At 42.4% G+C, this 14,892-nt stretch overlaps 1 non-coding gene across 1 annotated transcript; it reads right to left on the bottom strand.

Annotated features, from left to right (window-relative positions):
* Positions 1–403: 403 nt before the first annotated feature.
* On the bottom strand, positions 404–478 carry Trnat-ugu (transfer RNA threonine (anticodon UGU)). Its single transcript has one exon. It is a non-coding gene; the product is annotated as a tRNA-Thr (tRNA).
* Between the last annotated feature and the right edge of the window lie 14,414 nt (positions 479–14,892).

The following is a 14,892-nucleotide window of genomic DNA, read 5'->3' as shown; positions in this document are numbered from 1 at the left end:
TAATTGCTGAGATAGTCCATAAATGAAAGGATGATAATTTCTAATTATGTCTTAATATTGTGTGAGTACCATAAAACACTAACTTTGCTTCACTAACTTGGCATTATAACTGGTTCTTCAAATCTCAATTATAGAGCCCCCCTCACGGCAAATTTTTGTTTGTCTAGGCGTAACATTATTTACGCCCACCCGGTTAGCCGCGCGGGCTAACGCGTTGCTTCCCGAGCGGGAAGGCGTGTAGGTCCCTGGCACTAATCCGCCCGCCTGGCGGTTTTCCATCTGCCTCGGCGAATGCGGGCTGGTTCCCCTTATTCCGCCTCAGTTACACTAAATTAGAATTATATTAATATCTTCAGCTGCTGACGGGGGTTGATATATATCAACGAGGACAGGTGAAAACGTGTGCCTCGACCGGGACTCGAACCCGGGATCTCCTGCTTACATGGTAGACGCTCTATCCATCTGAGCCACCGAGGGCACGGAGGATAGTGCGACTGCAAAGACTATCTCACGCACGCCTCCCGCGAGACCCACATTCACTTTGTATGTCCACACACTACATCCGTAGTGTCCCACCGCAACACACTCATTACTCGTGGAAGACATTCCCGTAAGAGTTCGGGAAATATGTGTGCATCTGCATAGAAGAAGAAGGTCATGGGCGGTATTGCCAGAACTATATATTGAAACGTCACCTTAGAAAAATGTATACGCGACTGTGCTTAAACTGACACACAATATTTTTAGCGCAACGCAATCTGACTTTCAAAAATCCCTACAAAAGAATGGCCCTGACTAACATTAACCTATACCTTTCACAAATCACTTACCTCACAAAAATCTTCATTACTCGAACTACTGCAATACAGCGAGCGCCACTACTGCCAGCTAAATAAAAGATTCAAACTACGGAAGTCACTAACTACTGATAGGGATAGTTAGCAAATGAAAGATTTTAATAGAGAACAAACAATGTATTTACCTTAATAGTCATAATATATATAGCAGTTCATAATATCCATTATAACAAATTTCAAAACTCCGCCATCTCTCTCCCCACATCCACCACTGCTGGCGGCTCACCTCCAACTGCGCAACGTTACGCGCTGTTCACACATCCAGCTGCCCAACACTACAATGGCTGACAACAATGCAAACTGGCCACAGACTACACACAGCACAGCCAGTGATTTTCATACAGAGCGCTACCTAACGTTGCCAATAAGAAAACATAAACAGCCTACTTACATAGCCTACTTAAACAGCCTACTTACATAGCCTACTTACAATATTTACATGGATCTGGTGTCTGTTCTTTCGGACATGTCCGAAAGAACAGACACTATATGCATATAAATATATATTCAGTTACACTATGTCGGCGACTGCTGCGCAAACACTGTCTCCACGTACGCGTACACCATAATTACTCTAGCACGCAAACATTTGAGGTTACACTCGTCTGGAATGAGACGTTCCTGGGAGGGGCTACTGCGAGACAAAGTCTCTCCGTCGTTTCGAGGTAACTGGTTCAGTACGCAATACACACAATACACAATATTATCTACAGGAAAAATAAAGAAATTGTTAATCTGCCTGGGTGCTGCAGTCTAAGTCCTCTGAGCTGACTCAGAAAGAATGAAAGTTAGCTGTTGTGCTGTAACTGAGAACCTGGTTCTGCTTTCCTAAGTACAGTAAGGTATATCCAAACAGCAAATCACAGTTACACTTTACAATAACCCAGTGAAGGAATCTTCGTCCCTAATTAGGATGGCAACCGTTCACAAATAGCCGTTATCGCATACTGATTCGAACCTTCCGACTGGAGGTCATGTATAAATGTGTAGTTGTATACCTTGAAGCGCCAAAGAAACTGATATAGGCATGCGTATTCAAATACAGAAATATGTAAAGAGGCAGAATACAGCGCTGCGGTCTGCAACGCCTATATAAGGCAACAAGTGTCTGGCGCTGTTGTTAGATCGGTAACTTCTACTTCAATGACAGGTTATCAAGATTTAAGCGAGTTTAAACGTGTTGTTATAGTGGGCGCGAAGGGTCACAGCATCTCCGACGTAGCGATGAAGTGGGGATTTTCCCGTACGACGAGTGCACCGTGAATATCAGAAATCCGGTAAAACATTAAATCTCCGACATCGCTGCGGCAGGAAAAAGATCCTGAAAGAATTTCACCAACGACGACTGAAGAGAATCGTTCAGCGTGACAGAAGTGAAACCCTTTCGCAAACTGCTGCAGATTCCAATGCTGGGCCATCAGTAAGCGTCAGCGTGTGAACCATTCAACAAAACATTATAGATATGGACTTTTGGAGCAGAAGGCCCTGTCGTGTACCCTTGATGACTGCACGACACAAAGCTTCACGCCTCGCCTGGGCTGTTGATGACTGGAAACATGTTGCTTGGTCAGATGTGTCTCGTTTTAAATTGTATCGAGCGAATGGAGGTGTACGGGTATGGAGACAACCTCACGAGTCCATGGACCCTGCCGGTCAGCAGGGGACTGTTCCAGCTGGTGGAGGTTATGAGACATGTACACAGGCATTCTATCTGATCACCTGCATTCATTCAGGACCATTGTGCATTCCGACTGACTTGGGAAATTCCAGCAAGACAATGCGATACCCCACACGTCCAGAATTTCTGCAGAGTGGCTCTAGGAACACTCTTCTGAGTTTAAACTCTTCTGCTGGCCACCAAACTCCCCAGACATGAACATTATTGAGCATATCTGGGATGCCTTGCGACGCGCTGTTCAGAAGACATCTCCAGCTCCTCGTACTTTTACGGGTTTATGGACATCCCTGCAGAATTCCCTGCACCGCTACTTCAGACATTGGGCAAGTCCATACCACGTCGTGTTGCTGCACTTCTGCGTGGTCGTGGAGGCCCTACACGATATTAGGCAGGTGTACCTGTTTCCTTGGCTCTTCAGTGTACATTTCCCTGTGCGACAGGTCGTTTTAATGTTAAGCATTGATTTTACCTGTGACAGTAGTAATAATACTGTAGAAGAGTTAAACGTTATAAGTGCACTACATGAGAGCTGGCAATGATTCAAATAACTGTTTATGATGCCAAGTCGTTTTATACTAATTTCGACTGGATAAATAGTGAAACTATTTACGATGCCATGGTCACTTATTGCTCACGAATTTGACATTTCCACAAAAGAAATTTTACTGTACTGTTCCACACAGTGTAAATCTGTAAAAAATTTTGCCTTGTTCGCAGATGTGCGATCTCTACTGACGGGTCCATACCCTATCGTCGCTAATTCTGGTCTCACCTTTCGTGTTTCTTGAGCTTAACTCAGCCCTGTTCTTTCTCCTCCGGCCAACTAGAAGCTAGGAAGAGTCATCCTTCCTTATCGCATGAAGAGACGTGTCTGTCTCCGTAGCCTCAAATCTACCAGTTGGAGACAAGGTAATGTTATGTAACCTTATGAGACAATACCATGTGTCTCAGCACACTGCAAGATTTTTACCTTCGGTTAAATGAAAGCTTTATGTCACTGTTTGTAACACATTCATTCGTTTGGTCTGGATAGCATGTCACCTGTAACAACATAATTGTTGCGGAAGTTGTATCTCACTTATGAAACTCCCAACCTCAAAGTGTTTTGCGATTCTTTTCTCTGTAGATACAGATTTTTCTGTTGTTTTTTTCTCATCCACATGTTCTTCGCGTGAGTACCCACAAAACACTGTAAGTGTCGTTCATCAGCGGCACCCTAGTTCGTTAGGCACTAGTTTACTTAAATGCCGTGTGGATGTTCGTCTTATGTGTACAGCTGCATCCGATTGGACCATTTTAATCCATAATGGGTAATAACTCAGACAGAGATAAGATACAACAAATATTGCAGATAAAAGTTGTAGGTGGTAAAGAGGATCACGCATTGCAGCAGATGGCCATGTCCTTGAACATTGTTTTCAAGGTGATTTAGAGGTTAAGGTGACTTTTAAAATGGGAACGACAATATTTGATCTCAGATTTGAAAATATCGTCACATTTTCGAATAAAACGATACATTATTAAAGGTCATTGCAAGGTTCAATGATGGTCAGATAAGCAAACATATTTTTAGTTCTAGTGGGGATTAACTCTGAATAGAGGAGCAACAGCAAAATACAATGTTAGATACAAATTGGAAGGGGCATAAGGCGTCACATATCATTACCAATTATCATGACCTTAAAGGTGATTATTGAAGTTCATTCGAAGGTTGAGGTTTGTTTCATGGAAACATATATTTGTGACGTGAGATTTGGAAAGAGCGAAGAGAGTTTTGAACTTTAAGTTTTAATTTAGGTATTCACTGGCAAAAAATAAATACATCACAACGTATAAACGTTATTTTGACATTTGCAAAACGGATCAGATATTAATAAAACGTAGATCATTGATTTACTAGTCGTTGAGTGAGTCTCCTCGCCTTTCATTTGTCAGAGTGCTTGATTTAAAGAGTTCCCCTGCCTTTCCATTTTTGTACCTGGAAATTATCCATTAAGTATGTGGTGAAAGTGACCACCATTTGCTTCAATGCAAAATTTAACCCTCCTTAAGAAATGTTTGAGAATGGAAAGCAGGACATCTCGTGGAATGGCATCACAGTTATCCGGACATGTCCCATCATGTTTTTTCTTGTCGTTAGCTGCTGCTCGTAACAATTGCTTTTAAAATATCCCCAAAGTTAGAAGTCAGAGGAAGTTATATCGGGTAAACAATCGGGCCATGGAATGGGACCGTCGTGTCCAGTCCATTGATGTGCATATTGTTCATTCCAAAAGACCTTATGTTCCGCATTAACGTGGCGGTGCATCATACAATTGCATCCACACTCTGTCTGGTCTCTACGTTAACATCTTCAAGTAATCAAGGTAATTGGGCTCTCAATATTTCTATAAAATTAAGTTGATTTACATTAAAATTAAAAATAGTGACCAGTCAGATAGTCATTGACAATGCCGCAAGGAACATTAAGGCTTCAACTATTTTGGCTGTCAACGGTTGTGTACCAGTGTGGATGGACATCCGACCTGTAATGACACTAGTGCATCATTAATTCACCAGTATTTGTAAATGTGGCCTCATCAGAAAACATTACTGACGTGTCACCTCATGATGACATACTGCCCAGTGGTAAAATGCAAGGCACTCTACGAGCTTCCAGAGTGTTAGTTCTTGGGTCAGTGTAATATGATAAGCATGAAATCTTCACGCCTCTAGGATTCTGAGATCGGTTGACTTCGATGAATCTAGTTGTGTTTGAATCTAACATGAACTAACATGGGGATTTATCTGGGCCATTACAAGAGCAACTACGACGTGACTATAATTTTCCCCATATTCATGACGACGAGGTACACGATGTAAGCGCCCATTCCGGGCTCTGTCAGTGAGATCGAGAATAGTGACGTTACTGGGATGTCGTCTGTTGGGAAAACGTCTATCATAGAGTGCGACCGCGTTGACGTAACCATCCTGCCATTCTCATACAATCCTAACCGTGTCTACGATTTCATTTGAAGTGTTGTTAGTGATTGTAATAATGCGACAAAGCCAAATAATACAAAATAGTGTAGTAGTTTTGACGAACTGATCACTCTAACTAGCATTGAAATAAGAACAGTGTTCCAGCACGCGGCCGTGGGCGCCGCCTCTCTCTTACAGCGCGCTGCGCGAGGGTCGAGAACTTCGGCCCCAAGCGAACTCCCTCTCGTCTCTCTGCCAGTGGCGCTGTGCAGGAGCACCCGAATAGACTGTGCAACGATTTACTGCAGTAACAATAAGTAATTACTTTATGTGATTCAAATTTAGTAAGAAAACCAGACTGTTTTACAATATAATGCCAGTACTTCATCCATTTCCACTACCATCTCGAACTGAGCATGGTCTAGATAATTTGATTTCTTTGCTCAGAAAGCATCATTTTATATGTAAAATGTGCTGCTCTTTTCAAGTCTTAAATCAAATATTAGGGTTCCCATTTGAAAAAGAAATACATTTTGCTAAATCTCATCTCGAACCTGATTTAAATGTTCCACACACACACACACACACACACACACACACACACGTGTGTCTTTGTATGTGTGTATGTGTATGTATGTACACATGTTTTCTGTTCTGTTTTGCTCCTTGTGTTTACAAATCATCTTGAATGATTAGTTTTCGCTACAGACTGTGGATGGTTTAAAGTATTATTAAGTCTACATTTATCTTTTTTGGATAATAATTGTGAGCGATTACGTAATTAGCAGTATACGGGCAAAGTGAGTTCTCACCTCACACTGGTGATACAGGGAAAATCTTTTACGATCGCTCCCAGTAGATCGTGCCAAGCTACATAGCATACACACACACACACACACACACACACACACACACACACACACACACACATATATATATATATATATATATATATATATATATATATAGTGACCCATTTAATCTTCGTCTGTACGCCACCCTATCCGATGTGCAGGTCTTTAAATATATTTTGTTGTAATGAATATGTCTCATTTTGGACATGTTTTGCATATGGGGGAACGGAATTCGTGTTCGGCTCCTTCATGTGCTTATTGAAGTTAATATTTGTCGCATATTTCGGCACCGAAACGTGACGTCACTTGAATTTAATGTAGAGTGTCATTCTGTCATTATCGGTTATTGACAACACTACCAATTCCAAACAACATTGTAATGCTGGTCACTGACGTACTTCGTTTTCATAACATGGTGTCAGTAGCTTTCCTCTCTATGGTTAAAACTATTGGCGTGTGGGGTACCCTCTGTCCCCTCTGTGCACAGTCGACGATAGTATTTGTTCGTGGCTAAAACGCCTCAGGTTTTATCAAAGAGAGTCTTATGGATTCCTACCTGAAAGCGTGTCTCAGTAACGTGTCTGTTTCATTCCACTGAAAGTTGCCTTTATGCCTCTCTGATCGTTTTGACTTTTTTCTTCACAATATCCGTGTACACCTTCCCACAATGACACGGTAGTCCACAGTAGGTGATCAGAAACAGTCCAAAAACCCTGTAAGGGTGCTGCTGGGAGATTGTCCTGAGATATTGTTGTTAAAAATTCGATACGTTGCGCCGTTTCCGAGTTATTTAGCATTGAAATTAACCGATCAGGTCGCTGCGCGCGCAAATTGAAGCAGTCTGCTAGATACAATTAGTGTCAGTTGTTCTCATAGCGCTCGAGATCTCTCAGCTCGAGTTCGGCCCTTACTACCGCCCCATGTCCAATGTTTCTATCGCTGTCTTGTTCGGTTTTAGAAAACCAAACGAAATATATGTTTAGCGACATCGTCTCCGGCGGGCAGCTTGAATATCCGCTCCAAAACCTGATTGGCTAACTTCAGTGCTAAATACCTCGTAAACGGCACAACGTTTCGAATTTGTTCTTGACAATTATTCCTCAACACAACCTATCCTACAACACTTTTAGAAACTATCCAGACTGTTTATGACCACACTGTATATCCATGTTTCAACTGATTAAGGAGCGTTAACCAGTCATATATGTTGCTTGGAAAAATAGAATATAATTATAAATCACGAAGAAACAGAGGAATACAGCCTTCGTTCATATTTATGTCTGACGAAGGTCTTAAAATGAAGCGTTTAAACTTGCAATGACATTTCCTGATGGCGTTTGTCCTCTGTTTGCAGCACATCTGATGTTCGTAACGGGTAATGTAAAGCATGAATATCTGAACTACGTGCTATCCTGATTAGCAGATATCTCATTAGTAAATTTTAGCTCACTGGTATTGAATGACCAGGACGTATACTCCGAAGTCCTACTGTACCTAACAGTACATTTGACTGTTACAAAACCTGAGAGTTCTTCTTCCAAATCATATGCTACTTACGTTCTACAGTGATTCAGCAACCGTTATCTCGCTTGACAGTACTATCAACAGGAAATGAAGGAGCACGAAACATTGATTCCGAAAACAAGCAGTTTTTCATTAACATAAATTAGTAGAAATTGTGTTAATTAGGGAAAATTTAGTTCACCAACCATATGCACTTCTTTGGCAGTTGCTCTCGAACATGGAATACGTATTTACGAATTTCTTTTAAATTAATTTATGTATTCTGTGCTCTACGTATATCGTTGTTAATGATTGTTATCTGAACGTGAGAAGAAAGTGTTATTAAATAACAAAAAATGTCACAAACAAAACTGTTTTGTTACCATATTTCGTTAAAATTTAAATTGTGCAGTTTGCAGTATTTGTTATGTACGACGGTGTAGAAATGAAGAGATTTTTGTAATGTTGATGTATCAGAGAAAATATTGCTAAGATCGTATGTCCCTTTAGTATTAAAATTAATTAGATTACTTTTTGAAACATTTTTTGTTACTTAATGTACCTTTTCTGTCAGAGACAATGTGTGGAGATCTTTTTCTTTTGTATAGCACTAAAGAATTTCGAACTACAGAAGAGACGACAGGGGATCAATCGTGCGGTGATATGGTCTGCAAATGGGAAATCCACGGACATAAACGACTTAGACAAACGGAAATTTTTTATGGCTCGGCACCTCGAATTGAGCACCTCGGAATCGGCAAAGCCGATCATTTCTTTACATTCTACTGTCGTGAATATCGATGGAAAATCAATCACGGACGCTGCAACCACAGCAGTCGAAAACGTGTTGCATTTCCATACTCTTGACACAACTTGGAGACCGGAGGCTTGCCCATTCTGTAATGCAGGATAGGCAGTGTGCTGTGGCACATCTGACGGCGGAGTACAATACTCGTGCAGGGAGAAGTGTTTCGGAATACTCCGTCCAGAGCTCGTTGTTGAACATGAGACTCCGTAGCAGACGGTCGCTGCTTGTTCCCATGTTGAGGTAACAACGTCACCTCCAGAGGTGGCGCAGTGGTTACCACATTGGAATCGCATTCATGGGGATGGTGGTTCTAAGCTCAGTCCGGCCATCCAGATTGAAGTTTTCCGTGACTTCCCTAAATCACTTTAGGAAAATGTCTGAATGGTTCCTATTAAGAGGCCACGTCTCTACCCTTACGCGAGCTTGTTCCTCATCTCTACACCTACATCTACATCTACATACATACTCCGCAATCCACCATACTGTGCGTGGCGGAGGGTACCTCGCACCACAACTTGCATCGTCTCTCTCTGTTCCACTCCCAAACAGAACGAGGGAAAAATGACTGCCTATATGCTTGTGTACGAGCCCTAATCTCGCTTACCTTATCTTTGTGGTCTTCCGCGAAATATAAGTTGGAGGCAGTAAAATTATAGTGCAGTCAGCCTCAAATGCTGGTTCTCTAACTTTCCTCAGTAGCGATTCACTAAAAGAACGCCTCCTTTCCTCCAGAGACTCCCACCCGAGTTCCTGAAGCATTTCCGTAACACTCGCGTGATGATCAAACCTACCAGTAACGTATCTAGCAGCCCGCCTCTGAATCGCTTCTATGTCCTCCCTCAATCCGACCTGATAGGGATCCCAAACGCCCGAGCAGTACTCAAGAATAGGTCGTATTAGTGTTTTATAAGCGTTCTCCTTTACAGATGAACCACATCTTCCCAAAATTCTACCAATGAACCGAAGATGACTATCCGCCTTCCTCACAACTGCCATTACATGCTTGTCCCACTTCATATCGCACTGCAATGTTACGCCCAAATAATTAATCGACGTGACTGTGTCAAGCGCTACATTACTAATGGAGTATTCAAACATTACGGGATTCTTTTTCCTATTCATCCGCATTAATTTACATGTATCTATATTTAGAGTTTTCTGCCATTCTTTACACCAATCACAAATCCTGTCCAAGTCATCTTGTATTCTCCTACAGTCACTCAACGACGACACCTTCCTGTACACCACAGCATCATCAGCAAACAGCCGCACATTGCTATCCACCCTATCCAAAAGATCATTTATGCAGATAGGAAGGCCGTGCGGTTAAAGGCGCTTCAGTCTGGAACCGCGTGACCGCTACGGTCGCAGGTTCGAATCCTGCCTCGGGCATGGATGTGTGTGATGTCCTTAGGTTAGTTAGGTTTAATTAGTTCTAAGTTCTAGGTGACTGATGACCTCAGAAGTTAAGTCGCATAGTGCTCAGAGCCATTTTTATGCAGATAGAAATCAACAGCGGACCTACCAAACTTCCCTGGGGCACTCCAGATGATACCCTCACCTCCGATGAACACTCACCATCGAGGACAACGTACTGGATTCTATTACTTAAGAAGTCTTCGAGCCACTCACATATTTGGGAACCAATCCCATATGCTCGTACCTAAGTTAGGAGTCCGCAGTGGGGCACCGAGTCAAACGCTTTCCGGAAGTCAAGGAATATGGCATCCGTCTGATACCCTTCATCCATGGTTCGCAAGATATCATGTGAGAAAAGGGCGAGTTGCGTTTCGCAGTAGCGATGCTTTCTAAAGCCGCGCTGATGCATGGACAGCAACTTCTGTGTCTAATGGAAATTCATTATATTCGAACTGAGAATATGTTCTAGATAATTACTTCCTTGTCGACGGGACGTTACACCCTTATCTTCCTTTCCTTCTCAGCGACATCGTCGTCCGTGGGACTGGTGATAGCAATCGAAGGTTGCATGACAGCTGTGTACTATGTGAACTTTACTGTGGACCACCTTCATCCTTTCATGCTCGATGTTTTGCCCAATGGCTATCGCATCTCCCAACAGAACAACTTTTCGTGTCACAAAACGATAATCATGCCACAATAGTTTCAGGAACATGATGTACAACTCATCTTAATGTCTTGCCCACAAAATTCGACTGATCTCAGCCAGATGGGACACATCTGAAAAGCTTTCGGGTGTCAGTTCCGTGCCCACAAACCACTGGATCAGAATTTACGGGAACTTCGCGACCTGTAGGTAGCCATATGGTGCCACATATGTCCGGAAATCTACCAAGGACTTGTCGAACCGAACCGCTACTGTACTGCGTTATAAATGTGGACCAACCCGCTGTGGTTGTCCTAATGGTTTGGCTCTTCAGTCTTTATGTGCCGACAGTGTTAGTTGCTACCTATGAAACAGAACGAATGTTATGTTTTTCAGGTAGTTGCACATGTTTTGAAGAGTAAATCTTTCCAAACATTGCAAAATGTGAAGGTCATATACAGTAAAGAGCACTGACCTTTTAGGAGAATTACTTTGTTTACGTTATTCATGATCTAACAGTTTCTGTTGAAAATCACACTTATATCTTATGGTGTAGGACAAGGAACAATCACGTTATCCCGTGCTAATAAGCAATATGTACACTTTCTCCGCTACTTTAAATCCTACCTTCGTATTTAATTTGTAGGTCACATCAGTTTCTTTAATAAGTACCGAAAATAAATACAGTTATCTGAGAATGACAGTTACCAGTCACAGAGTAGTCCACATACGCCTTTGCGGCTTGTGAGCTTTCAAGTTGATACATTCGGTATGTTTAATGCTTGGGCGATAAATCTATATGAGGGATACATTTTATGTTTTGCCCATTATGCCTGCTGCATTTAGGTTTTGCTTCATTCAAAATTCCTCATTTAAGATACAACAATATTACAGTATGTAATATGATCTGACTCAGTCTGGTAATAAATGAAATGTAACGAAAATTATGTAATATAAAACGTTGCAAGAGAAAAACTTTTAATCAGATCTCTTAAATAAATCTGGTTGCCGAGAAGCACGGTTTCTTTACTGGTAAACGGTTCATTTTCGCTATTTTAATTTATTTAACGAAAATTGATTCAGAACTCTGGTGTTTATCCCTCAGCGCTGATTTTTTCTTTTGGTAACGACATTTTAAAGCTAATAGTGGTTACTTATCTTTTCCTGCTGCTGTTAATGAAGAGTCGAGGTGATCAGTTTTCAGCTACTTACGTAACAGTAGTTATTTGGGCTAGCTACCATAAAAGGAACTGCGAAATCAATCCATGCCGCTGTTAATAAATGAGGAGTGGAAATGGAAAACATTCTACGTGTCACTATTACACTACTCTTTTTCAGTGCTACTGCGTTCGTCGTACTCTGCATGTCCCCAGACCTGATCCAGAAGCCAAACAATAGTGACAATCTTTCAAATGCGCGTTAGCAGACTCTGCGTTTTTTTGTGACAAGCTGGCGTTCCATCTGGAGTTTCAAACTGTAAAAGATATGAGAAGTAGTTTTCATTGACAACAGTTCCACCCGTTAAAAACTTAATGCTGCGTATCTGCACTTGCATTATCACAAATAAAATGTTGAGCCTCAGTATTATCGGCACCTCGAACTTTCTTCCTGCTATTTTTTTCAAAAGTGACATTTTGAAGACCGTGGTTGTGAACAGAATACGAGTTGATTCATGTAGTAAGCAAAATAGTACCCAGCCACTGCTCATTATGCCATTTCTTTACACAAATGGCGCCCTACCGTTTTCGAATCGACGGGTTCATCTAGCGACGGCTGTCCACTTTTTTATTATACTCGTACGTAGTTGTTTACATTAGTTGCTGAAAAGAAACAACCATCAACTTATGTAAGCAACACTAAATGTGATATAAACGTGAACACCCATGTGAAGATGAAACTCTCCATTCCAAACCAGCAACAATGCTATTTGTGTACATAAATAGCTTGCTGTTTTCTTCTTTGCATGAATCAACTTGTTGGCGCTTACAACCAGTCAGTCCACTAGTAGACTACGCTTCTTCTATAGAAACCTCTAAACATACTGTAGTGGTCAATGTACATCCAGTATCACGATGGTCCCAAAATGGCAGCAGCCGGGAAGCTGGCCACACTTTCCCTATACAGATTTTCCAGTGAACCCCTCGTTGGTCCTGGTTTGTCCCCAGTCACGTGCATCTCTTAAGAGATTGTAGGATTTACTGAGGACGAACAGTTAAGCCTCCCCACCTCGGCAAGTTCTGTGGTTCTTGGGGAAGGGCGGGGGGGGGGGGGGGGGGAGAGGGGACCAGTAAACCACCCAGAAACCAAGTGCCTACGTCGCTGCCTTATGCTCAAGGCATGTATACAGATGTATGTCCATTGGGCTGTTTGCCGTTTACTGTCGACCAAATGCCAAACTCTAAGCAATGTGTAGAAATACATATTGAGGACACCAACCATTCACTGGTTATCAAACGACAGATTCTAGAAACAGAAACTTGATGAAGGATAAGTGTTTAATACCTTTGAGGCGAAGTGAGTGAGTCTCGTCGTGCTTCCCAGTCTGATAATAGAAGAACCGTGAAGCAGGGAGATATCTACAATACCGTACTTATACTAGGAAGAAATTTCTCTTTAACGCCGATGAATAGCAAATTATGGACGCTATCGAGTTGTGAAATAAAAAATGGAACGATAGTATCTAAAGCGACGAAGCTATTAACAAGGCATTTGGTCTTTTAATTTTATGACCTCTTACACGTATTTTTAATTTTCTATTGGCTGTGCCATTAGGCACTTATCGATAGTGGCATCAGGGGGCAATGACCTATCTTCGGGTGTGGAAGCTCTGGAAGGCACTTTGACACGGTGGTCGGCGGCGAGAGAGGTGGCTGTTGAATGGAGTGGGGCAGGCCGAAAGCGTGACGGGCACGGCGTGGCTGGTGGGCTGAGGGAACTGTGGGAACATGTGGTGGATTTGGAGTCCTGCTCACTCAGGATGGATTGGATTCGATTGTTTAGGGGAAGAGACCAAACAGCGAGGTCATCGGTCTCATCGGATTAGGGAAGGACGGGGTGGGAAGTCGGCCGTGCCCTTACAAAGGAACCATCCCGGCATTTGCCTGGAGAGATTTAGGGAAATCACGGAAAACCTAAGTCAGGATGGCCGGACGCGGAATTGAGCCGTCGTCCTCCTGAATGCCAATCCAGTGTGCTAACCACTGCTCCAACTCGCTCGGTCCTGCTCACTCAAACAGCGTTATTGCAGAAGTACAAGTGCTTGATCGGAAAACGTGAGAGTTGCATTTTGTGGTGATCTAAGGACGTAAAACGCCGATATTTTGAATTAAGCGTAAAGAAACAAGTGTCTGGCCCTATGTATATGAGAGCAGGGACTGCGCAGGTGAACTCCATGTAATGTTGCTTATGTAAAGGGAAGACACAGTATATACACGTCCTGTGCTGCTGAATTATTGTGCAGGGTAGAGGCATCGTTATTGGCGTCCCGCAACGTAAGGGAAGCATCACTTTGTATTCAATTATAGACATCTGTACTTCTGTAAAGGGTGTTCATCTGTGGGGCTTTAACCTGGATCGAAAGACCAGCGGATTCCATGAGTGTGATTTGTTCGATAAAGGTGATAAATCAAGATGATTGTTCTACGGTTTTATAAAAATAATATTTTTCGATTTTGTATCTACTATTTTTAAAGATATATGTCTTAACATCCTATTGTCCTTAATTATCAGAAACTACATTATGGAAGTTAAAGATACACTCCTGGAAATTGAAATAAGAACACCGTGAATTCATTGTCCCAGGAAGGGGAAACTTTATTGACACATTCCTGGGGTCAGATACATCACATGATCACACTGACAGAACCACAGGCACATAGACACAGGCAACAGAGCATGCACAATGTCGGCACTAGTACAGTGTATATCCACCTTTCGCAGCAATGCAGGCTGCTATTCTCCCATGGAGACGATCGTAGAGATGCTGGATGTAGTCCTGTGGAACGGCTTGCCATGCCATTTCCACCTGGCGCTTCAGTTGGACCAGCGTTCGTGCTGGACGTGCAGACCGCGTGAGACGACGCTTCATCCAGTCCCAAACATGCTCAATGGGGGACAGATCCGGAGATCTTGCTGGCCAGGGTAGTTGACTTACACCTTCTAGAGCA

Source organism: Schistocerca cancellata, chromosome 4 (genome assembly GCF_023864275.1).
Source record: "Schistocerca cancellata isolate TAMUIC-IGC-003103 chromosome 4, iqSchCanc2.1, whole genome shotgun sequence".
NCBI classification, from domain to species: Eukaryota; Metazoa; Arthropoda; class Insecta; order Orthoptera; family Acrididae; genus Schistocerca; species Schistocerca cancellata.
This window is presented reverse-complemented; position numbering and strand designations above follow the sequence as displayed.